At 39.5% G+C, this 20,359-nt stretch overlaps 1 protein-coding gene, 1 non-coding gene and 1 pseudogene across 2 annotated transcripts in view; all 3 read left to right on the top strand.

The window, feature by feature from the left end:
* Positions 1-20,359, top strand: part of PRCP (prolylcarboxypeptidase) — a 77,315-nt gene that overhangs the window by 741 nt on the left and 56,215 nt on the right. The gene's annotated exons all lie outside the window — the stretch shown is intronic.
* Positions 1-20,359, top strand: part of LOC141584801 (cytochrome c1, heme protein, mitochondrial pseudogene) — a 40,786-nt pseudogene continuing 20,427 nt past the window's right edge.
* Positions 5,546-5,652, top strand: LOC120360999 (U6 spliceosomal RNA). Its single transcript, XR_005577364.1, has one exon. It is a non-coding gene; the product is annotated as a U6 spliceosomal RNA (small nuclear RNA).

Below are 20,359 nucleotides of genomic sequence, written 5' to 3' on the forward strand. Positions count from 1 at the left end.
GAGAACGGGGGCTTCGCTGTCCCAGGCCCAACCGCCAGGAACCCCGACCCGCAGAGTCCGGGCAACGGAGCCCACCTCGAAATTCACACCCCTTGATGCCTAGGATCTGTTCGGTTTTTGGCTTACGTTTTCCAGAGGGTGGCCCGAAATCCCAGTTCTGTTTAAATTTTCTCCCATCACCAATAATTTAATAGTAGTTCTGGCCCTATACTCTTTATTCAGGCTGTTCTGTAATTGGCCACGACAGTCACTTCAACTCCCTCTGTTCCCAGAGGGTGCCCCAATCCGAACTCCCTTGACCTTCCCTCAAATTCAAATTATTAAATGTCAGCTCTGGTATCTAGTCGGCGGTGATAGTCATCCTTTGCCCCAAGGCAGCCCTAAATACAAAGTCTAATATCTTTACCTATGGATAATATCCGATAGTTATGCAACCTAAAAGCCAGCCTCTCATAAGGGGTCAGCTCAGAGCTGATTTTGTAGGCCTATTAATTGTTGACAGTCCCTGTTCCCCATAAGAGTGAATGTATGTAGCCTGTGCTTGTAAAAGGAGTGGTAGGAGTTTGTGGTGGGGGCGGGGATTAGCCTTTCTATGGTCTTGAGTTTAGAGGTTGAAATAGGCTTGATGCCTTTGTGCTTGGCTGCAGCATGAGGGTTCCCCCACAGGGTTGGATGCAAAAGTACATCCTCTGTAAAATGACAAGAAATTCTGACAGTTCTGCATTTCTGAAAGTCTGTGTAAAAATCGGAAAATATTTGGAAAACGCTGGGATTAGAAAGAGTACAAGGGTCTGAAGCTTGGCTTTAGGAGTAAGTCAGAACCAGATTCCACCTTGCTAGCTCTGTGACCTTGGGCAGGTTACAGTACTTCTCTGAGCTTAATTTCTTGATCTCTTGGGGTTTCTGGTGATGGTTAAATGGGAGCAGATAACCTGTTCCTAGCAGAGTATCTGGCCTCAAATAGGCACTCATATAATATGTGGTTAAAGACCTATGTGAATTTTTGTGGTTGTTGATTGTGTAGAGACAAGGTCTTACTATGTGGCCCAGGCCAGTCTTGAACTTGTGGGCTCAATAATCCCTCTGTGTTAGCCTCCCAAAGTGTTGGGATTACAGGCTGAGCCACCGAGCCCAGTACTTATGTGAATTTTGGATGGGAATTTGTGGTAGAGGGATGTCATAGACTTCCAGAATAACTTAGAAAAAATTGAATTAAAAAATTAAAAAAAAAAAAAATAGAGACAGGGTTTTACCATGTTGCCTAGGCTGGTCTTGAACTGCTGGGCTCAAGTGATCCCTCTGCCTTGGCCTTCCAAAGTGCTGAGATTGCAATCGTGTGCCAGTGTGTCTGGCTAAGAAACAATTTTTAACCCAGATATTTGAGTTCAAGTTTATGAGGAAGAGGAAACATTTTAATTTTAGCAGAGGTACCAGGAAATAGTCCCCACTCCCCCGCCCCAGGGAACTCCCTTAAATTAATTCTCTAGGGCATAATTCCCTCATTTGTAAATTAGGAAGGTTGGGACAAGGACCAATGTGTTTTACACTTTACTGAGGAAAATTAAGGGCTCTTTGGAGAGCTGTTTCAGAGGGAAAGTGGATGAAGGCTGAAGTGAAGGCCAAATTAGGTGCTCCAGTACCCCCTCTCTCCTTGACCGCTTTCAAGTGGCTCTCTATGCTTTTATCTGTTTTGTATGCTGGGATTTTATATACAACTATTTGCAGAGTTCAATTCCTAAAGTAAAACCAGGGGGAGGCTATTGGAATGGAAAATCTCTAAAATCCCAATGGGATTGATGAAAAAGAGAACTATCAGCAGAAAAGGAGAGTGAAAGGATGAAAGGGTGGAAGGGAATGAATGATTTGTTAGTACTTTAGTTCCTAATTTATATTCCTTTATTGTAGATTCCTTTCTTGGCCACTGTATTCTTTAGAAATACAGTGTTTCTGGGCCGGGCGCGGTGGCTCAAGCCTGTAATCCCAGCACTTTGGGAGGCCGAGGTGGGTGGATCACGAGGTCAAGAGATCGAGACCATCCTGGTCAACATGGTGAAACCCCGTCTCTACTAAAAATACAAAAAGTTAGCTGGGTATGGTGGTGCATGCCTGTAATCCCAGCTACTCAGGAGGCTGAGACAGGAGAATTGCCTGAACCCAGGAGGCGGAGGTTGCGGTGAGCCGAGATCGCACCATTGCACTCCAGCCTGGGTAACAAGAGCGAAACTCCGTCTCAAAAAAAAAAAAAAAAAAAAAGAAATACAATGTTTCTTTTTCCATTTTTGATCATTTGCAAAATCCAGCTTTACTCAGCCACCTTTTGCCCACTGGCTTATATTTAATTTATATTTTAGGATACAGATTCCATGTAGGTATTTAATAACATAATAATTTTTCTTACATCAATTCCAATTGAGTTTTATTTCATTTTCTGAGGAGAACTTTTACATATGTATTTATTGCATAATTATAATTATACTAGTTGCCAATTTCTGAAGCATTGATTTTTAGTTGGGACTATGCGTAAACTAAAGTTTATTTTTTTTAGTTAGAGCACATGAAATACTTTGATGCCTTCTAATAATAAACCTATTATTAAGACTGTAAGGCTTAGTTTTTATTGAAAGTTTAATTTTTATCAAACTTTATAATTATTTATCTATGGTTAAATCTGCCCCAGTGACCAAGCTGGACCTAGCTGTCCTATGTATGTAAAGGATGTGGTTTTATGGAATCGTCTCTAAAAAGGCTTAGCCCATGGCCTTGTCCCTCCCCTGCTTAGAAATTCCTTCATAAGTCTGATTGCAGGATAAAGCTCAAACTCCTTGGCATGGGAATTCATTGTTCCTTACTATGTAACCCTAGCTGGTTGTTCCAACTTTATATTCTGCCATAACCCCCCATCCCAGCTTGTACTTTAAGCAACCTAACAGACTCAAGTGACTTACACTGTGTCAGAAATTCTGTCTGGAATGCCATCCCTCTTCTCCACTATTTAAACTCATACTTCTCTTCCAGCAGAAATGTCACCTTTTCTGTGAATCCTTGACTTCTTTAAGGCAATTTAGTTGGTTTTTTTTCATCCTGCACATTTACTATATTTTATATGTCCCTCCAGCTAGTTAGTACCCTACAATATCTAGAAGAGCCTATAAAAAAATACAAAGCACAAAATAAATAGTTGTTGAGGGTGAATGCAAGATTATCCAAAAAGAACCTAAGCAAAGCAAAGGCTACCATCATTTAATTGTCACAAATCATTTTATTTTTCTTCTTATCATTTACTTTAATTCTTTAATTCTTTTTTATTCCTTTTCAAAGTCTTCAAATACTGATTTAGGTATGAATATTTGTTTTATGTTTAGCTGAAATAACTGTTAGTAGACCAGAGAAAGGATAGTACATCACTTGGGCACATCGAGGCTCTGGGTACATGTGTGGTATGTGTGGTATCAGTGTCATAAGGGGCTCCCTTGAGAGTGTGGCTTATGGTTACAATGTTGCACGCTTATTACCTTGTACCTCCCACCCGAGCCCCTCAGGCTAGAAGGTGAGTCCCAAGTCACACATTTTAGTGTGTGATGTAGTAGAAAGGGAGAATGAGTCCTGGCAGGCCATCGTTTTTCTCATTGGTAAAGTTGGGAGCAATACCTATTTTATTGTCAGGGTGTGTGTCTGTATGTCTCTCTCTCTGCAAGATATTTTTATTCAGGAATTGGCTCATGCAGTTGTGAAGGCTCAGTAAGTCCCATCAGGGTAGGTTGGCAGGCTACCGAGGGAAGAGTTGCAGGAAACCCAGGGAAGAGTTGGCAGGAAACCCAGGGAAGAGTTTCACTTTGGATGCACAGACATTCCACTGGCAGAATTTCTTCTTGCTTAGGGGAAGTCAGGTTTTTTTTGTTTTTTGTTTTGTTTGTTTGTTTGTTTGTTTTTGAGATTGAGTCTCGCTCTGTGGCCCAGGCTGGAGTGTAGTGGTGCAATCTCGGCTCACTGCAACCTCTACCTCCCGGGTTCAAGCAATTCTCCTGCCTCAGTCTCCTGAGTACCTAGGATTACAGGTGCCTGCCACCATGCCTGGCTAATTTTTGCAGTTTTAAAAATACAGACAGTCAGCAAGAACCAGGGCAAAAAAAAAAGAAAAGAAAAAAAAGTGCAGATGGGGTTTTACCATGTGGGCCAGGCTGGTCTTGAACTTCTGACCTCAAGTGATCCATCCATCTTGTTCTCCCAAAGTGAGGGAAAATCAACTTTTTTCTATTAAGGCCTTAAACTGATTAGATAAGGCCCACCGAAATTATGGAGTGTAATTTGCTTAAAAGTCCACTGATTTAAATGTTAATCTCACCCAAAAAATACCTTCACAAAACATCTAGAATGATGTTTGACCAAATAGCTGGGTACCATGGCCTATAAAGTCGGCACATAAAATTAATCATCACATCCACCAAGGTTGTTGTCAGAGTTCAGTGTGGCAACACATGAAAGCCACATGGATGGTGCCTAGAACATGCTAGGACTTTAAACAACTTAATGGAACAAATGCTAGTTCCTTCACAACTCTGTCCTGAAAATTCACTCTCATCCAAATGTATGACAGTAGTGGTAATGCCTCCTCTGAAAATTTAGTACCTCACTATTCCTATTTAACTGCTGATCGTTGTTTCTGTTAGAAGTCTGTGTTTTAGCCCAGCATTGAGCTCATAGTCACTGACTCCTGCAAGGCCTTCCTACAGCTCCTTCCTCATCTGCTGTGAGGGGAATCACATCAGTAGGCTAAGCTATATTTAAATCTATGTACATCCTTTATAGTTCTGCTTTCAATTCGTGTTCTAGGTTCCCCTTGACCACTTTTGTCACAGAAGCCCTGATGTCTGGTAAAATGTTATGTCTAGCTATGTTAGGTCCCTTGGAAGGGCATGATGATAATGATCTTTCTCCTCCTCCTTTAAATTTTTCTTCCCCTTTCTCTTCTTATCTGTTCATTTACTGATGGCCTTCCCCTTAGGCCTGGAGTATCCTGTTAGAAATATTATATAAATTCAGAACTGATTTCTGTGTTTCGTGACACAATCATTTTTAGAAGGGGCCTTAGAGATTATGTAGCCTCCCCCTTAGATGTGATGGATTGACCTTGATCTAAAAGAGGGTCAGCAACTTGATAGAGCTTGAATAGGATGGTGGTTAAAGGCATAGCTTTTAGTTACGGGTGTGGTGGCTCCTAGCATTTTGAGAGGACAGGAGGTTCACTTGAGCCCAGGAGCTAGAGGCCTGGGCAACATAGTGAGACGCTGTCTCTACAAAAAATAAAAAACAACAGCAGACCCCAAAGAGTATCTTTTAGAGGCAAACAGATTTGAGAGAAAATTCTATTTCTGCCACTACCTGAGTAAGTTACTCAGAGACAGCCCCTATTTTCATAATGAGCAAAATTGGGATAATTGTATTACCTATCCCGTAAGTTTGTTGTAAAAAGAGGTGATATGTGTAAAGTGCTTATTTAGCACAGTGCGTTACACTTAGTAAACAATAAATGATAAACATTTTTATCATGCTCGCTTAGGCAGCACTTATACTAAAATTGGAACGATATAAAGAGGATTAACATGGCCTGTGCGTAAGGATGATACAAAAATTTGTGAAGCGTTCCATATTTTTTTATAAATTAAATATTTTTTAAAAACCCAAAAAACATTTTTATCTTGCAGTTTCCTAATGTATGTGGCTTAAATTAACCCCTTCACTTTTTAAAAAATCAGTAAGATTAATATCAATACTTTAATAAACTTGTGGCATAGGAATTAACCTTTTTTCTTGCTTGAAATTATTCTTTTCACACAAGATTCTGTATATAAAAAGAAACATATGAAACTTTCTATTTTACTTTCTACAATATTTTAAATGTTGATAAAGTGTTGGGGGAAATATGGTAATAAATTTACGCTTTTAGGTTTTTGAAAGTACCTTCTCTTTAGAATAATAGTAAATCTAACACTGTCTTTCTGATGGCCGAGTTTTTAATTTCTTACTAGCTAATGTTAAAATCTAATTTCAATAAAAATTAACTTTAGGTTTTTCACTGTCTTGTTTATATTCCTGTGTCAGCATATTGCAGGGACTTTGCGCTTTAGAGAATTTAGACTTTTGGCTGGGCGTGGTGACTCACGCCTGTAATCCAAGCACTTTAGAGGCCAAGGCGGGCAGATCACCTGAGGTCGGGAGTTCAAGACCAGCCTGACCAGCATGTCTTTAAAAAAAAAAAAAAAGAGAATTTAGACTTTTAAAACATTTTCAGAGTTTGGGTTCTTGGATCAGCCCTGCCACTAACTCACATCATACTCTTGGGCAAGTTGCTTAACCCTCTAGATAATTGTTCTAATTTGTAACATAGATGGATTGGATCTACTGATCTCTGATACACCTATAATTCTGTTCACAGAGTACTTCCTGTTTACAGGGCACTGCATTAGGAGCAGTGGGACTGTGGGTACAAGTTCTGTTTTTTGCCATAACATTAATTGCCTTTGGTGAATTGGACCTAAACAACTTTTCCATCTTGACTTTGAATAAGACACAGACCCATAACATATAAAGTGTTTTTAAATTAAAAAGTAATCACCTCTTCAATTGATACAATATTTATAACATTGCATAGTTGATATATATTATAATATAATAGAACATTGTGTTTGTGATTTGAAAGTTTGTTTGGTTGTGGGTCTATTGGAGAAGAAAGGAGAATCATAGGTATGGAAAAAAATACCTCGATGGTAGATCTTATTTATCTTCATTTCTAGTACTTTGCATGGTACTTAGTTTTTTTTTTTTTTTTTTCCTTGTGGTTCTGAGAGGATATGGTACTTCTTAATAAAGATATTTTAAATTGAAAAAATTGACCATAAATTAAAATGAATAGGGAGTAAGAGATGAGAGTAAAATGACATATATAATGTAAATGTGTCTAATGCATTATTAATAATAATATACTACCATTTATTTAAAGCTTCAAATACCCTAAATATTATCCTAAGTACGAATAGACATTCATTTATTTGATCCCTATTACTGACCTGTGAGGTAGATGCTATTATTCCATTTTGTAGGCAAGAGAACTATCTTTTTTGTTTGTTTTTAGATAGGATCTTGCTCTGTCACCCAGGCTGGAGTGCAGTGGTGTGATCATAGCTCACGAAAACGTTGAACCTCTGGGCTCAAGTGATCCTCCCACGTCAACCTCCTGGGTAGCTGGGACTACAAGTGTGCATCACAATGCCTGGCTAATTTTTATAATCTTTTTGTACAGATGGGATCTCATTATGTTGCCCAGGCTGGTCTTGAACTCTTGTTCTCACACAATCCTCCTGCCGTGGTCGCCCAAAGTGCTAGGATTACAGGCATGAGCCATCAAACTTGGCAAGCAAGAGAACTATCATACAGGGAGGTTAAATTATTATGCTGAGCTATAGTGCTTATCTGTACCATTTTGGTTTTTTTAAAATTAAACTCTGATAAATTTCTAGTTCTGAAATGAATGTCATTAACTTGCTTATCCAGGATAGGTTAGGTTTTGCTGCTGTAGTAAAATTTATGAATTTTAGTCACTTAACCTAACAAAATGTATGACTCTTACTGTCATAAACTTCCAATTTAATGAGCAGGGAGCTGTGCTCATTATGTTTACTCAGATACTGAGTGGTTGATGGGTTTTCCTTTTTAGCGTATCCTTTCATAATCACTTATCTGTGGAAAAAGAACATGGAAGGTCTCATATAAATGCTCCAAAATGGAAATTACTTATGTCACTTCCTCTCAGAGTTCCTTAGCCAGAACTGGTTAAAGGACTGTACCCAATCACAGGATAGGGAGACAAAAAGTATTGGCTTTGTAGTGCCTAGACAGAGAGACAGCGCTAATGACTACCATACTTAATCAGTCACTTAGCCACCCACCCACCCACCCACCTACTTACTCAGTGCTGATCCAGTACTTTTTATACGTCAGGCACTGGGCTAAGTCCTGACCAGGAAGAGATGACTATATTCTGAAGGAGCTCAAATTGTACTTGTTGACCATTCCAATTGCATATACTCAAACTTGTATCTAAATAACATGGAAAAGCATTGAAAATTGTGTAATGTCTTGGCATTCATCTGACTTCAACTCATGGATTGCTTCAAGAAACAGCCGTGAAGTGAGGCAAATTTTTAAAATATTTTCTTGCTTAACTTGTCATTTTAATAGTGTAGTAACCTGTTGTGTATATACAGTAAAGCACATGATAAAGAGGAACTTATTATTAATACCATTGTTCAGTAATTAAAAATAATTGTTTTGCCTATTTTTATTATAATAGAAACAAAATTGATTTAGAGATTTTTATAACCTCAAGTGTGCTTTGGTAAGTGTTGAATAATTGTTAATAAAAAGGATAATTCTGTATTGAAAATTTTTATTATCTAAAAATATGTTTAACAGGAAAATTTATGAAAATATTTTTCTGATTTGCAATTTTAAAAATCCTAGATATTGTTTATGAGAAGTGAATGAATGAACATTTATTGATGATGTACTCTATTATGCTAAACTCTTTACATCTCTTTATTATTAATATAATCGCTTTTTCAAATAAATGTTTTAATTGAATCTGATAGATGTTAAGTGTCTTAAGCTATTAAAGGACAATATTGTGAGTCACATTTTAATCTGTTGCTTTCAAGGTCTATGATCTTTCATTGATACCATGATGCCTCTGTAATCTAAGCAGTGGTAACAAACCTGATGACTTTGTGTCTACTTATTAGTTCATATTCAGCCTTTACAACAATCCTGTGAGGTACATATCCTCATTTTTAGAAGTGAAACTACTGAAGTTCAGAAATATTGACGAAACATCCAAAATATCCCATTCGTAAATATCCTGGTTTTTTGGTTTCAAATTGTAAATAATTTGAGGTATGCGTATAAAATGGAATATTATTAGCCCTAAAAATTATGGTCTTGAAGTATTCTGACAATGTGAGAAAATGTTTATGCATTAATAATAGTTAAAGTAGGCAGATAGCAAATGAATGTTCAATGTGTGTCTAAATTCATTTACCTGTTTTTTTATTAGGTGAATACTATATTTGAGGCAATGGGGAAAGAGCATTCTAGGCACGGGGAAAAACATTCTAGGCACAGGAGGTGTGTTCCCAGTGGGAGGAACTGTAAGGAGGACGGTATGTCTGGAGGGACATGCCCAAGGGAAAGAGTAATAGAGGAGGACAGAAAGGAAGTTCAGGGAGCCACATAATGTGGGGACATCTGGGCCATTAAGAATTTGGCGGTAAATCAGAATGAGATGAGAAGGCTTTGGAGCTTTAGGGGCAGAAGAGTGACATACTCTGATTAATAAGTCTTAAACACTTTGGCTATTGTATTGAGAATAGACTACGGAATGGAAAGGGGGAGAACAGGAAGACCAGGTTGTTGCAAAAGTTCATACTGGAGACGATGGTGGCTTGGATCAGTGTGGTAGTGGTGGAGTTTGAGAGGTACTCAGATACTGGATATTTTTGAAGGTGTAGCTGAGAGGTATAATAGATGAATTAGATGTAGGTGTGAGATAAAGAGTTGAGGATGACAATCACACTTTCTTGTGCTTGGAGGGAAGAAAAAAAAAAGAAGCAGCAAAAAAAAGAAAAGAAAAAAGAAAGAGTTGAGGATGACTCCAAGGGTTTTGGCCTGAGCAGTTAGAAGGTTGGAGTTGTCATTTACTAAGATGGGGAAAGCTGCAAAAGAAGTAGGTTTGGGGAAAGAAGGAGATGAGGAACTTGGAGCTTGGTTTCAGTAATGGTATTGAATCAAGAATTTAGAAGAAAGGTGGGGCAAGTAATACAGATTTGAAGCTGACAGTGTACAGATGGTATGTAAAACCATGAGATTGAAAGAGCAACAAAGGGGTTAGTGAAGATAGTCTTTTCTTTTAAAGATGATCTTCTCAACACCGCACATTTAGAAGTCACGGAAATGAGGAACCAGTTAAGGAGACTGAGAAGGAATAGCTGGAGGAAGAAAACCAGGAGGTGTGATGGCCTGATCACTTAATGAATAAAGTATTTCAAGAAGATAAGCAACAGTGCCTAAAAAATGACTAGGAACTAGCCACTTGATTTAGCAATGTGGAGGTTATGGTGACCTTGGCAGCAATTTCTGTGGAGGGTGGGTGGAGGCAAAAGCCTCACTGGAATGGATGCAAGAGAATGGGAGAAGCTGAACTGAGACCATGAGTGTGGTAATCTGAGCAATTTTGCTGTGAAGGGGAGCAGAAATATGGTATGGTAGAGGGAGGGGAAGAGGGTTCCCGTTTTTAAGATGGGAGAAATAATTGCATGCTAAGGGAAATGAGGCAAGATAATGAGAAGTTGATGGAACAAGAAAGAAGTAGGATTGCTAGTGAGATATCTTAGGCAAGAAGGAAAGGGATCTAGTGAAAAAAACAAGAGCATGAACACTTTGACCATAGTAATTAGGGGTAGGCACGTCATATAGGCACAGATGAAGGTAAGAAGGTGGTATGGTAGTGAGAGCTTGTGTGCTGTTTTTCAGAATGCTGCTTTTTTCTCAGTGAAATAAGATGGAAGGTCATCAGCCGAGAATGAGGAAGGGAGACAACAGAAATGTTCCTCTAGCAGAGAAGGAAAGTAAATGCACTAGGGATGTAGAGTTTCATTGCAGGGCAGCTTTTAAATCTCATATAAGTTAGTAAGCCATTTGATGTGGCTGTATGTTTCTCTAGCTACATTCTGTTCCTTGGGTATGGTTGTGGAGTTGGTGGATTGCCCTTTTGCCAAGTGAGAACAACAGGGTGAGAGAGGCCTCAGTAGTGAGAATTGTATGCAATGGAGTTATTACAGCCTCTTGTTGCAGCCCCTATTACCGCCTCCCCTGACTATTAGAAGAGTAGACCAGTTGGTCCTCCGAGCTTCCTGCAGTTCCTCCTCCAGTGCAGCTCCCATGTGTTGTCACACAAATCACCTCTCCTCTAGTTAAATCACTGTTCTGTTCAGAAATGGCAACTCTTTATTGTTTGCTTTATTGAGAACAAAATCCTGTAACATTTAAGGACTTTCAGTTTATAGCCCTAACTGCCTTTCCATTTTGCTAATCTATTCAGCACATATGCCCATTCCTTTCCTGTCTCTATGCATTAGTCCACATTGTTCCCTTTGCCTGGAACCTCTCTCTCCCACGGGCCTTACCTCTTTTATCAATCCCACCCAATTTTTTAACCCTCATCTCTAACACTGCCTCCTCTAGGAGCTGGTTTTTTTTTTTTTTCTTCTGCTGCTTCTGCTGCTTCTGCTGCTGTTTCTGTAGCTTCCTTTGCTGCTTCTGCCTCTGCCTCTGCTTCTGTCTCTGCCTCCTCCAGGAGCTGTCCTCCTCCTCCTCCTTTTCTCTTCTTCTTCATTCTTTCTTTTCCTCCTCCTCTTCTCTCTCTGCCTTCCTCTTTTCTCCTTCCCTCCTACTCTTCCTTCTCTTCCTCCTCCTTCTTCCTTTTTTTTTTTTTTTTTGGAGACAGAGTCTTGCTCTGTCACTCTGGCTGGAATGCAGTGGTGTGATCATAGCTCACTGCAGCCTTGGCCTCAAACTCCTGGGTTTGGGTGACCCTCTTGCCTCAGGCTCTTGAGTAGCTGAGACTATAGGCATGTGCCACCATGCCTGGCTAATTTTTTTTTTTTTAAAGAAATGAGGTCTTTGTTGTGTTGCCCAGGCTGGTCTTAAACTTTGGTCCCAAGTGATCTTTCCACCTCTGCCTCACAAAGTGTTGGGATTACGGGTGGGAACCATTGCAGCCAGCCGATTTTTAAATCTCCTGGACAGTATGTGATTTGTCAAATCTTTGTTTGTGCTTTTATGGCATATGCCTTATTCTAGCCTTGTGTTATATATAATCTTTTATACTCCTCTCTTAGTCTACATTTAAAGCAGGAATCCTGTCTTATAAACATCCATACTTTTCTATAGCACAGGTGACATTGTTTTTCCTAGAGTATTGTTTTCACAAATCTGGTGAATCTATATCTTTTCCCCTCCTTCTCTCCCATTTTTCTACACCCTGAGGTAAGGAAGGAGTGTGTATATGGAGGAGGGGAAGGGTAAGGAAACTTGGATTCCAGCTGTCTAACATTCTTTGGCGAGCATGATAGAATGTCAGATAAAGACTGACCTGCCTGTTTTAATTTTCTTATTTTGGTGGCCTGGAAGCTGTGGCTAGAAGTTTGTGCTTTTCCTTCTTTCAACACATCTACAGAGAAAGGATTATGGGAGGGAATGCTGCATTTCTTGTTTTTTCTTTATTTTGTTTATGGGCGAGGGCTGAGATGAAGAATGATCACAAGGAAAATGTCTCCTTAAAGGCTACTTCTGTGGTAATTGTGTAGCACCTGTATTTATTATTAGAGTGTTAAAGTAAACTTTTCATGATTTTAGTTTTTAATTTGCAAATGGAAGTCAGTTAACTATGTATTTTTGTAAATCCTTACTTTCTATGGCATACATGTTAGTTCAGGTTGCCCTGCGGTGCTGCGGCTGGAGAGAAGCAGCAGCTGTGACTCTGTCAAGCCTGCGATGTTATCTTTCCTGCCGCTCATATTGTGCAGATTGCCTACACAGGTTAGGAAAAAACAGGTTTGTTAAAGTCAGATTTCCTTAGAAGGTTTCTCTGAGCATGCCTGCAATTTGGTTGTATGTTACATAGGGGCACAAAGGTGCAATGCGTTTTCTCAGCCATCATAAGGGTCATGGTCAACACTCCTATAATAAAATATAGGTTAACAAGAGAAAAGCATAACAAGTTTATTTAAGCACAGTTTTATATGACTTGGGAGTCTTCAGAAACGAAGACCCCAAAAGCTCAGGGAAAACTCTTCATTTTTAGGCTTAAGTTTGATGAAGAATGGACAGTCCTGTAGAAATGTGGTAGAACAAAAAGGGAATGATCTTAGTGGTAACAGTCTGAGTGGGGAAGCTCAGCAAGGTCTGTCTGTTCTTATTCTTCTTGGTCCCTCTGCGTGGCATTCTTTCCTTCTGGATGTAGTGTCAGATTTAATATTTGTAGGCTTCATGGCTGGCTTTCAAGAAGAAGGGTCCTAGTTTTGTTTTTTTTTTTTTTTAGATGGAGTCTTGCTCTTGTCACCCAGGCTGGAATGCAGTGGCACGATTTCGGGTCACTGCAACCTTTGCCTGCCGGGTTAACTGATTCTCTTGCCTCAGCCTCCTGAGTAGCTGGGATTATAGGCATGTGCCACCATGCCTGGCTAATTTTTATATTTTCGGTAGAGACAGGGTTTCACCATGTTGGTCAGGCTGGTCTTAAACTTCTGACCTAGTGATCTGCCTGCCTATGCCTCCCAAAGTGCTGGGGTTACAGGCATGAGCCACCACACCCGGCCAAGGGTCCTAGTTTCTATGACCCACCTTGGGGGAGAAAGAGAAGCAGGAGAGAGAAAGACAGAAGAGGGTCAGAAAGAGTCTTTGCTTCTGAGACTCTTCCAGTGTTCTTCAGTTCAGAGTACTCCCAAGGAACAATACTTTGGCATCCTGTTTTCTGAGCTCCAACAGGTAACAATGATGGATCACTCTGATAGTTGATAAAATATCAATACTTTGGAGTATTGTTTTCTGAGCCTCAATGGATAACAATGAAGTATCACTGTATGATAGTTGATAAAATATCTAACAGTTACATAGTAAAACAAACAGCACAGTCATACATTTATTTAACAAATATTTGTTGAACTCTTCCTTTGTGCCATATTCTGAGTTAATAGCTAGGGATAAGTGGAAAGCAAACATAGGCCTCATGTAGCTTACAGTTTAGTGAGAAAGAAGATATCACAAGTAATTACAAGTGTGATGTATGCTTTAAGGAAGTATGGGATGTCTAAAATGGGGTCTAAGTCTGGAGTATTAGGGAATTCTATAGACGGCAATGATGTTAAAGCAGAGACCAGAAAAATGATTAGGGGTGAACTAGGAGAAGGGAGATGATAAAAATTTCTGTCAAGGTAGAAGGCATATCATGTACGAGATCCTAAGGTAGGAAAGACCAGGCTGTGTTAGAGGAACTGAAAAGACGTCAGTAAAACTGAGGTGGAGGGTCAAAGATGATGACCGTGGAGGTTGGCTTCCAACACTGTGAGGTCAATATTGTCATAATTACCATTTACATCCACATAGTGTGGATATTCCTTCTCTGTAGCTTTCATTGACTTTAAGAGCATAGCTTGGTGTTTAAATGGTGTGGGACAGAACACAGGTGATCAGAGTATGGTTGTTTTGTATTCATCTTCTGACGGCACTGAATAAATGCCTATTTATTTTTTACTCTGTGGGGAGTTATTCCTCCAGCTTTATGGAGGAAAAAGGGCACAGAAGCTGAAGTGATTTATGCATGATTGCATAGCTGATAAGTGATAGAGTTAGGATTTAAACCTGGCTCTGTCGACATCACAGCCTTTGTACCATGTTGCTTCTATATTTCAGAAATAGGTTTTATAATTCATGGCTTATATTTAATTCGTTAAATTCAATCAAGCGTGGTGGCTCACACCTATAATTCCAGCACTTTGAAAGGCTGAGGTAGGAGGATCACTTGAGACTAGGAGTCTGAGACTAGCATAAGCAACAAAGCAAGACCTTGTCTTTTAAAAAAAATATAAAAATTAGCCAGGCATGGTGGTATGTAACTATGGTCTTCAGCTACTTGGGAGGCTGATGGAGGATGATCACTTGAGCCTAGGAGGTCGAGGCTGCAGTGAGCTATGATTGCACCACTGTACTCCAGCATGGGTGACAGAATGAGACCCTGTCAAAAAAATTAAAAATGAAAAAAATTCATGTAGTTCGTGGCTGATTTAGAGATATTAACCCATATTAAATAGCAATAAAGTTGAGGAATAAGCAGAATTTTAATTCTCCTAATATCAGGTTGCATAATTTTGGATAGCAAAAATATAATGGAGGTTTCAATTATATAGAACTTTCTTCTGACTTTGACTTTGTGTGACAGAAAGAAGAGTTTTTTTTTTTTTTTTTTTTTTTTTGAGACGGAGTTTCGCTCTTGTTACCCAGGCTGGAGCGCAATGGCGCGATCTCGGCTCACCGCAACCTCCACCTCTTGTGTTCAAGCAATTCTCCTGCCTCAGCCTCCTGAGTAGCTGGGATTACAGGCACGTGCCACCATGCCCAGCTAATTTTTTGTATTTTTAGTAGAGACAGGGTTTCACCATGTTGACCAGGATGGTCTCGATCTCTTGACCTCGTGATCCACCCCCCTCGGCCTCCCAAAGTACAGGCTTGCGCCACCGCGCCCGGCCCGAAAGAAGAGTTTTAAATTAATGGGAACTATGTTAGCATCAGAAGGGGACTATGAAAACTTCTAAGATAAAGCTATGAGTTCTTTTGGGTAGCTCTATATATTGAGTAAATGATGTTAAGAAACCTCCATTGACTATCATGAAAAGGTCCTATCCAAGGGAATAAAGGAGGTTATATTGGTGAGGCAGGAGTGAAGTCGCTGTTATAGAACTTTGTCCCTGCAAGCTTGGTGCTCAGTCCTTGAGCAAATTATCCATTTTAAGCTTTCTCAATAGTCGGTGTATAAAATTTGACTTGGAAAAAGTTACAGAGTTTGTGTAAAAGTCGCTAATCCATGCTGCATGGACTGGTCACTGCCATGTATTTAACTTTCACTCTTGGAAGAGTGGAAGGTCCTTGCATGTCCCTCTCTTGTATTCTGCTGTTGAAAGTCTACCAGCTCTTAGATTAGGGAGTCAAATCCAGTTAACTGTACCAAAGTATTTTGTTTTCTTTAAAAGCCTGGAGACTAGTCTTATTTTTAGCATGTTGTTTATAATAAAAATACGATTATTTTTATTTAATAAAGTGTATAATTTAAAAGTATATTAGACTGAAAATCTAAGCTAGTCTCCTTAACCACATTTATGAAAAGCCTGGCTGTTTGGACCATGATTGTAGTTGTGTTATTCTGCCATCTAAGGGGAAATAAATGGTCCTTTGAGATGTGGATTTATCATCATCAGCATATGGAACAATGAAAGTGATATCACAGATTATTTAAAAAATAAAATATCCAAAGCACTCATGTTATATTTCTGCAATATATACTATTCCTCATAGCTGTTATTTATACAATGATGAATATATATGAAATATATATTACATATGCCATAGCATTGGTGACTGTAACTGAACAGAAAGGGAAAAGAAAAGCATGTCATATCCCAGGCTACATGGTATTTGGTGTATAAGAGGTTCTCACTGTCACCAAGACACTGTCCTATTTCTGTTTTCTGTTCCAAGATAGCTGCCATTAAAAAAGTAATTTTACTTTGCAAGCCATCGTTTTTTTAAGTGACCACTCAGAACAAATTGCCGAAGTTTTAAATTATATTTTTTTCCTCTCACATGACAATATTAAGCACTGAATACATTTATTGTGTATATTTATGCATGTGTTTGAACTGGGAGGTGTGTGCTAGTAACACCTTGCAAAATATATTAGTAATAAATCAAGCTCTTACTTCCTGCTGACCCTTTCTGGGTACTTGCACACATGTATTATCCAACTAAATCATTACAAGACCCCTCTAGTAGGTGTTATTTTTTTCATTCTGCATTTGAGAAAACAAGCCCAGAACCATGAACTTGGTGAACTAGCTGATAAATGGCCAAGTTGGCACCAAAAGTCAGGTCTGTCTGCAAATTCCCTTATCTTTCCACTACATCAGAACATTTGTGGTCTTCAGAAGGAGGAAAAAAAGGTTTTAAAAGGTACCCTTGGTACAGATTAAATTTTATTAGTGCAAAAGAATGTGTGTTTATGTGTTTAAGACGTGACACAACTGGATTTTTTTGTAGTTGTTGTTGAGACAGGGTCTCACTTTGTCTTCCGGGTTGGAGTACAGTGGCGTGATCATGGCTCACTGCAGCCTTGATGTCCTGAGCTCAATCGATCCTCCCATCTCAGCTTCCTGAGTAGCCTGACTACAGGTATACCTATCATGCCCAGCTAATTTTTGTATTTTTTATAGAGATGGGGTTTCTACAGTTTGCCCGAGTTGGTCTTGAACTCCTAGGCTCAAGTGATCCTCCTACCTTGACCTCCCAAAGTTCTGGGATTACAGGCCTGAGCCACCATGCCTAGCGCAAATGGCATTTTTGATAAGTTTTCCTGATGGCATATGACTAGTATGTTTGGCCAGCATCATTGTGATTGAATAACCTAATTTAAAGCAGGAACTACAACCCAAACAATGGCTGTGATTCAGCAGATAGGAAAGTAAGGAAGTACTTCATTTGTCAGTGAATTTTTATTTTTATGCAGTTTGAACTATGGGTCATGCTGCAGACACTGTCCTTTAAAACTGTCGGAAATCTGTGCCTCTTCCTGAGCACTGATGGCCTCTTCCTTTGTGGGAGCAGCTCATACACCAATTTTGGAAAGCAGCGGCGATGACTCCCTTCTCCTTGGCGTTGAGTGCTTCCTTCCCCTTGAACAACTGGCTCTAGATGACAGTGACCAGTGCAGACTAAAACAGGCTATTGGTTTGCCTTTTTATGTAGTCTAATTTCTAAAAAACAACAACCCTTTAAAAGAGATGGGAATTTATACTTACTAACCACCTGTGATTTCATTAAATAACCTTGGGTCACACTCTGTGCATTTAAGAGGCCTGCAGCAGCACCAAGACTCATCTTTGCTTACACACATCTAAAAAGTGCAGGCAACACTACTTGATGTTGTGAACTCATTTTTTCATGCTTCCTTTTTAAATTCCAAACTTACTGACTCCTTCTTTCCAGGATATCATGAATGCCTATCCCTTGCTTAGCTAGTGTAGGCTTAGATAATGCAACTATGTTTTAGAATCAACCTTTAAAAACATAATTAGAGAAATAAATCTGCCAGAAAACTCTAATATTTATTATTGATTGTTATTTATTATTGACACTGTGTGTCAGACATTACACATTAGTCATTTCATTTTGTACACAGTATATTGAGATGTGGCTTACATATAAGCCACATCTGTCAGCTTGGAATGGTTTACCTTTCTCTTTTCCCTCCCTAGCAAACTCCTGTTCATCTCTTGCTGCTTATGTCTTGTATCACCTTCTCTTGTTAGGAACTGTTTTGCTTCCCTCCCATGGGCTGGGTAACTCATTACTATCCTCTTTGTGCCTCTCACTCCACTTTATAGATACTTTGATGCTGGATCTCTGTTCAATGCAATACTGTGGATTACATTGCTTTGTTTATATGTTGGTGTCCCACTGGACTGGGAGCAGCCTGGATTACACCCATCAATGTATCTCAGCGTGTGCCCTCATTAGTCCTCAAATAACTAGCTCAAGCAGAAGTTATTCTTACTACCATTAGTACTTGGTTTAGTCAACAGTCTGCCAGTATTATACTACCAATATGGCTTAGACACTGTCCAGTCAGAACAGAAGCTAGTCATGGAGTTAAGGCTTTTTGAAGTACCATGGTTCTTTAGGTCTGGAGTTCTAAGAAAGGGTCTGGGGCATTAGGGAAGTGCGTGTGTGTGTGTGTGTGTGTGTGTCTGTGTGTGTATATGGTGGTGTTGCACAGGTAGTTTTTCACCAACTAGTATGGAAGTATTTCAGAGTTTTGAGAACTGGCTCAGCATCAGCTTTGGTCCTCCCAGGTAGTGAGTACCTGAAGAACAGGATTCTGCTTGTACTGCTTCGTGTCCCTAATATGCATATCTCAGTGTAACTCAGGTGTCCCAAACAGGTTAAACTTCTAAAGCAAATGTTAATGTTATTACATAACACTTCTTTTTAAAACTCCTCTGAATTTTTCACATTATTGTTAATGATACTGCAGTTGATCCTGGAACAACATGGGTTTGAACTGCACAGGTTCACTTACACACATTTTTTCCCCAATATATCTCTCTGTCTCCCCTTTTACCTCCTCCACTTCTGCCTCTGCCATCCCTGAAACAGTAAGACCAACTCCTTCTCTTCCTCCTCCTCCTGTTCAGCCTTCTCAAAGTGAAGATGAGGATAAAACCTTTATGAGGGTCCACTTCCACTTAATGAATAATAATTATATTTTCTTTTCCTTAAGATTTTCTTAACATTTTTCTCTAGCTTATTTTGATAAGAGTATGGAATATAATACATATACAAAATATGTGTTAATTGACTTTATGTTATCAGTAAGGCCTCTGGTCAAGAGTATTCTCTTCAGTTTCTGTGAGTCAAATGTTATAGGAGGATTTTTGACTGTGTGGGTTGTGGAAGATGGGTAGGTGCCCCTAATCCCCCTGTTGTTCAAGGGTCAGTTGTACGCTCCTGTTCACATGGGATAGAAAACTTTGGAATTTTCTGGTTCTCTCACCTTCACATCCAAACCAAAATCCAGTCGATCACCAAGACCTTTCCAAGATTCCTTCCTAGTTTCTGCTCCTTCTTTGCTTTCCCAGGGTTACAGTTTGTACCATATAATTCCAGGCTAACTTATAGTAGCCCCTTCAGTCCCTCTGTTTGAAAGAACAGAGCTTCAGTTCAGGGCAGCTGGCACCATGGTTTTTTCTCCTCTCCTTTTTTCCACTCCAGGCTTTACAGGGCCCTTCTTAAACCCTACATCTTCAGAGAAACCTTTTAATTGTAGGCCGCTAGCATTATGGTTTTAAAGGGAAGGAATGCCTTATAGTAAATAGTAGTGACAGATTATAATTATCACCCCTGAGTCAGTTTCTCTCCAAATGTGCTGTTTGGTTTTCCACTGATTATTTTTTCCTTAGTGAAATGGGTCTTTGTGGTAAAGCTTTTCTTGGTTATATTCTTTGTGGCAATTTTCCATTGTAGAAGATCCTTTATTTAAAGGCTATCTAAAATTATTTTTATTGCCTAAATTAGGACAGAATTGTACCTGGAGAAAATGGATCATCAAACCACTTTTTACATTCTTCAGGGTCACATGCTGTATTAGTCTGTTTTCGTACAGCTGATAAAGACATACCCGAGACTGGGAAGAAAAAGTGGTTTAATTGTTCTTGCAGTTCCACATGGCTGGGGAGGCCTCAGAATCATGGTGGGAGGCAAAAGGCACTTCTAACATGGTAGCAGCAAGAGAAAATGGGGAAGAAGCAAAAGCAGAAACCTCTGATAAACCCATCAGATCTCGTGACACTTATTCACTTTCATGAGAATAGCATGGGAACCGACCCCCATGATTCATTTACCTCCCGCTGGGTCCCTCCCACAACACACGGGAATTCTGGGAGATAAATTCAAGTTGAGATTTGGGTGGGGACACAGCCAAACT

Source organism: Saimiri boliviensis, chromosome 6 (genome assembly GCF_048565385.1).
Source record: "Saimiri boliviensis isolate mSaiBol1 chromosome 6, mSaiBol1.pri, whole genome shotgun sequence".
Classification (NCBI taxonomy): Eukaryota; Metazoa; Chordata; class Mammalia; order Primates; family Cebidae; genus Saimiri; species Saimiri boliviensis.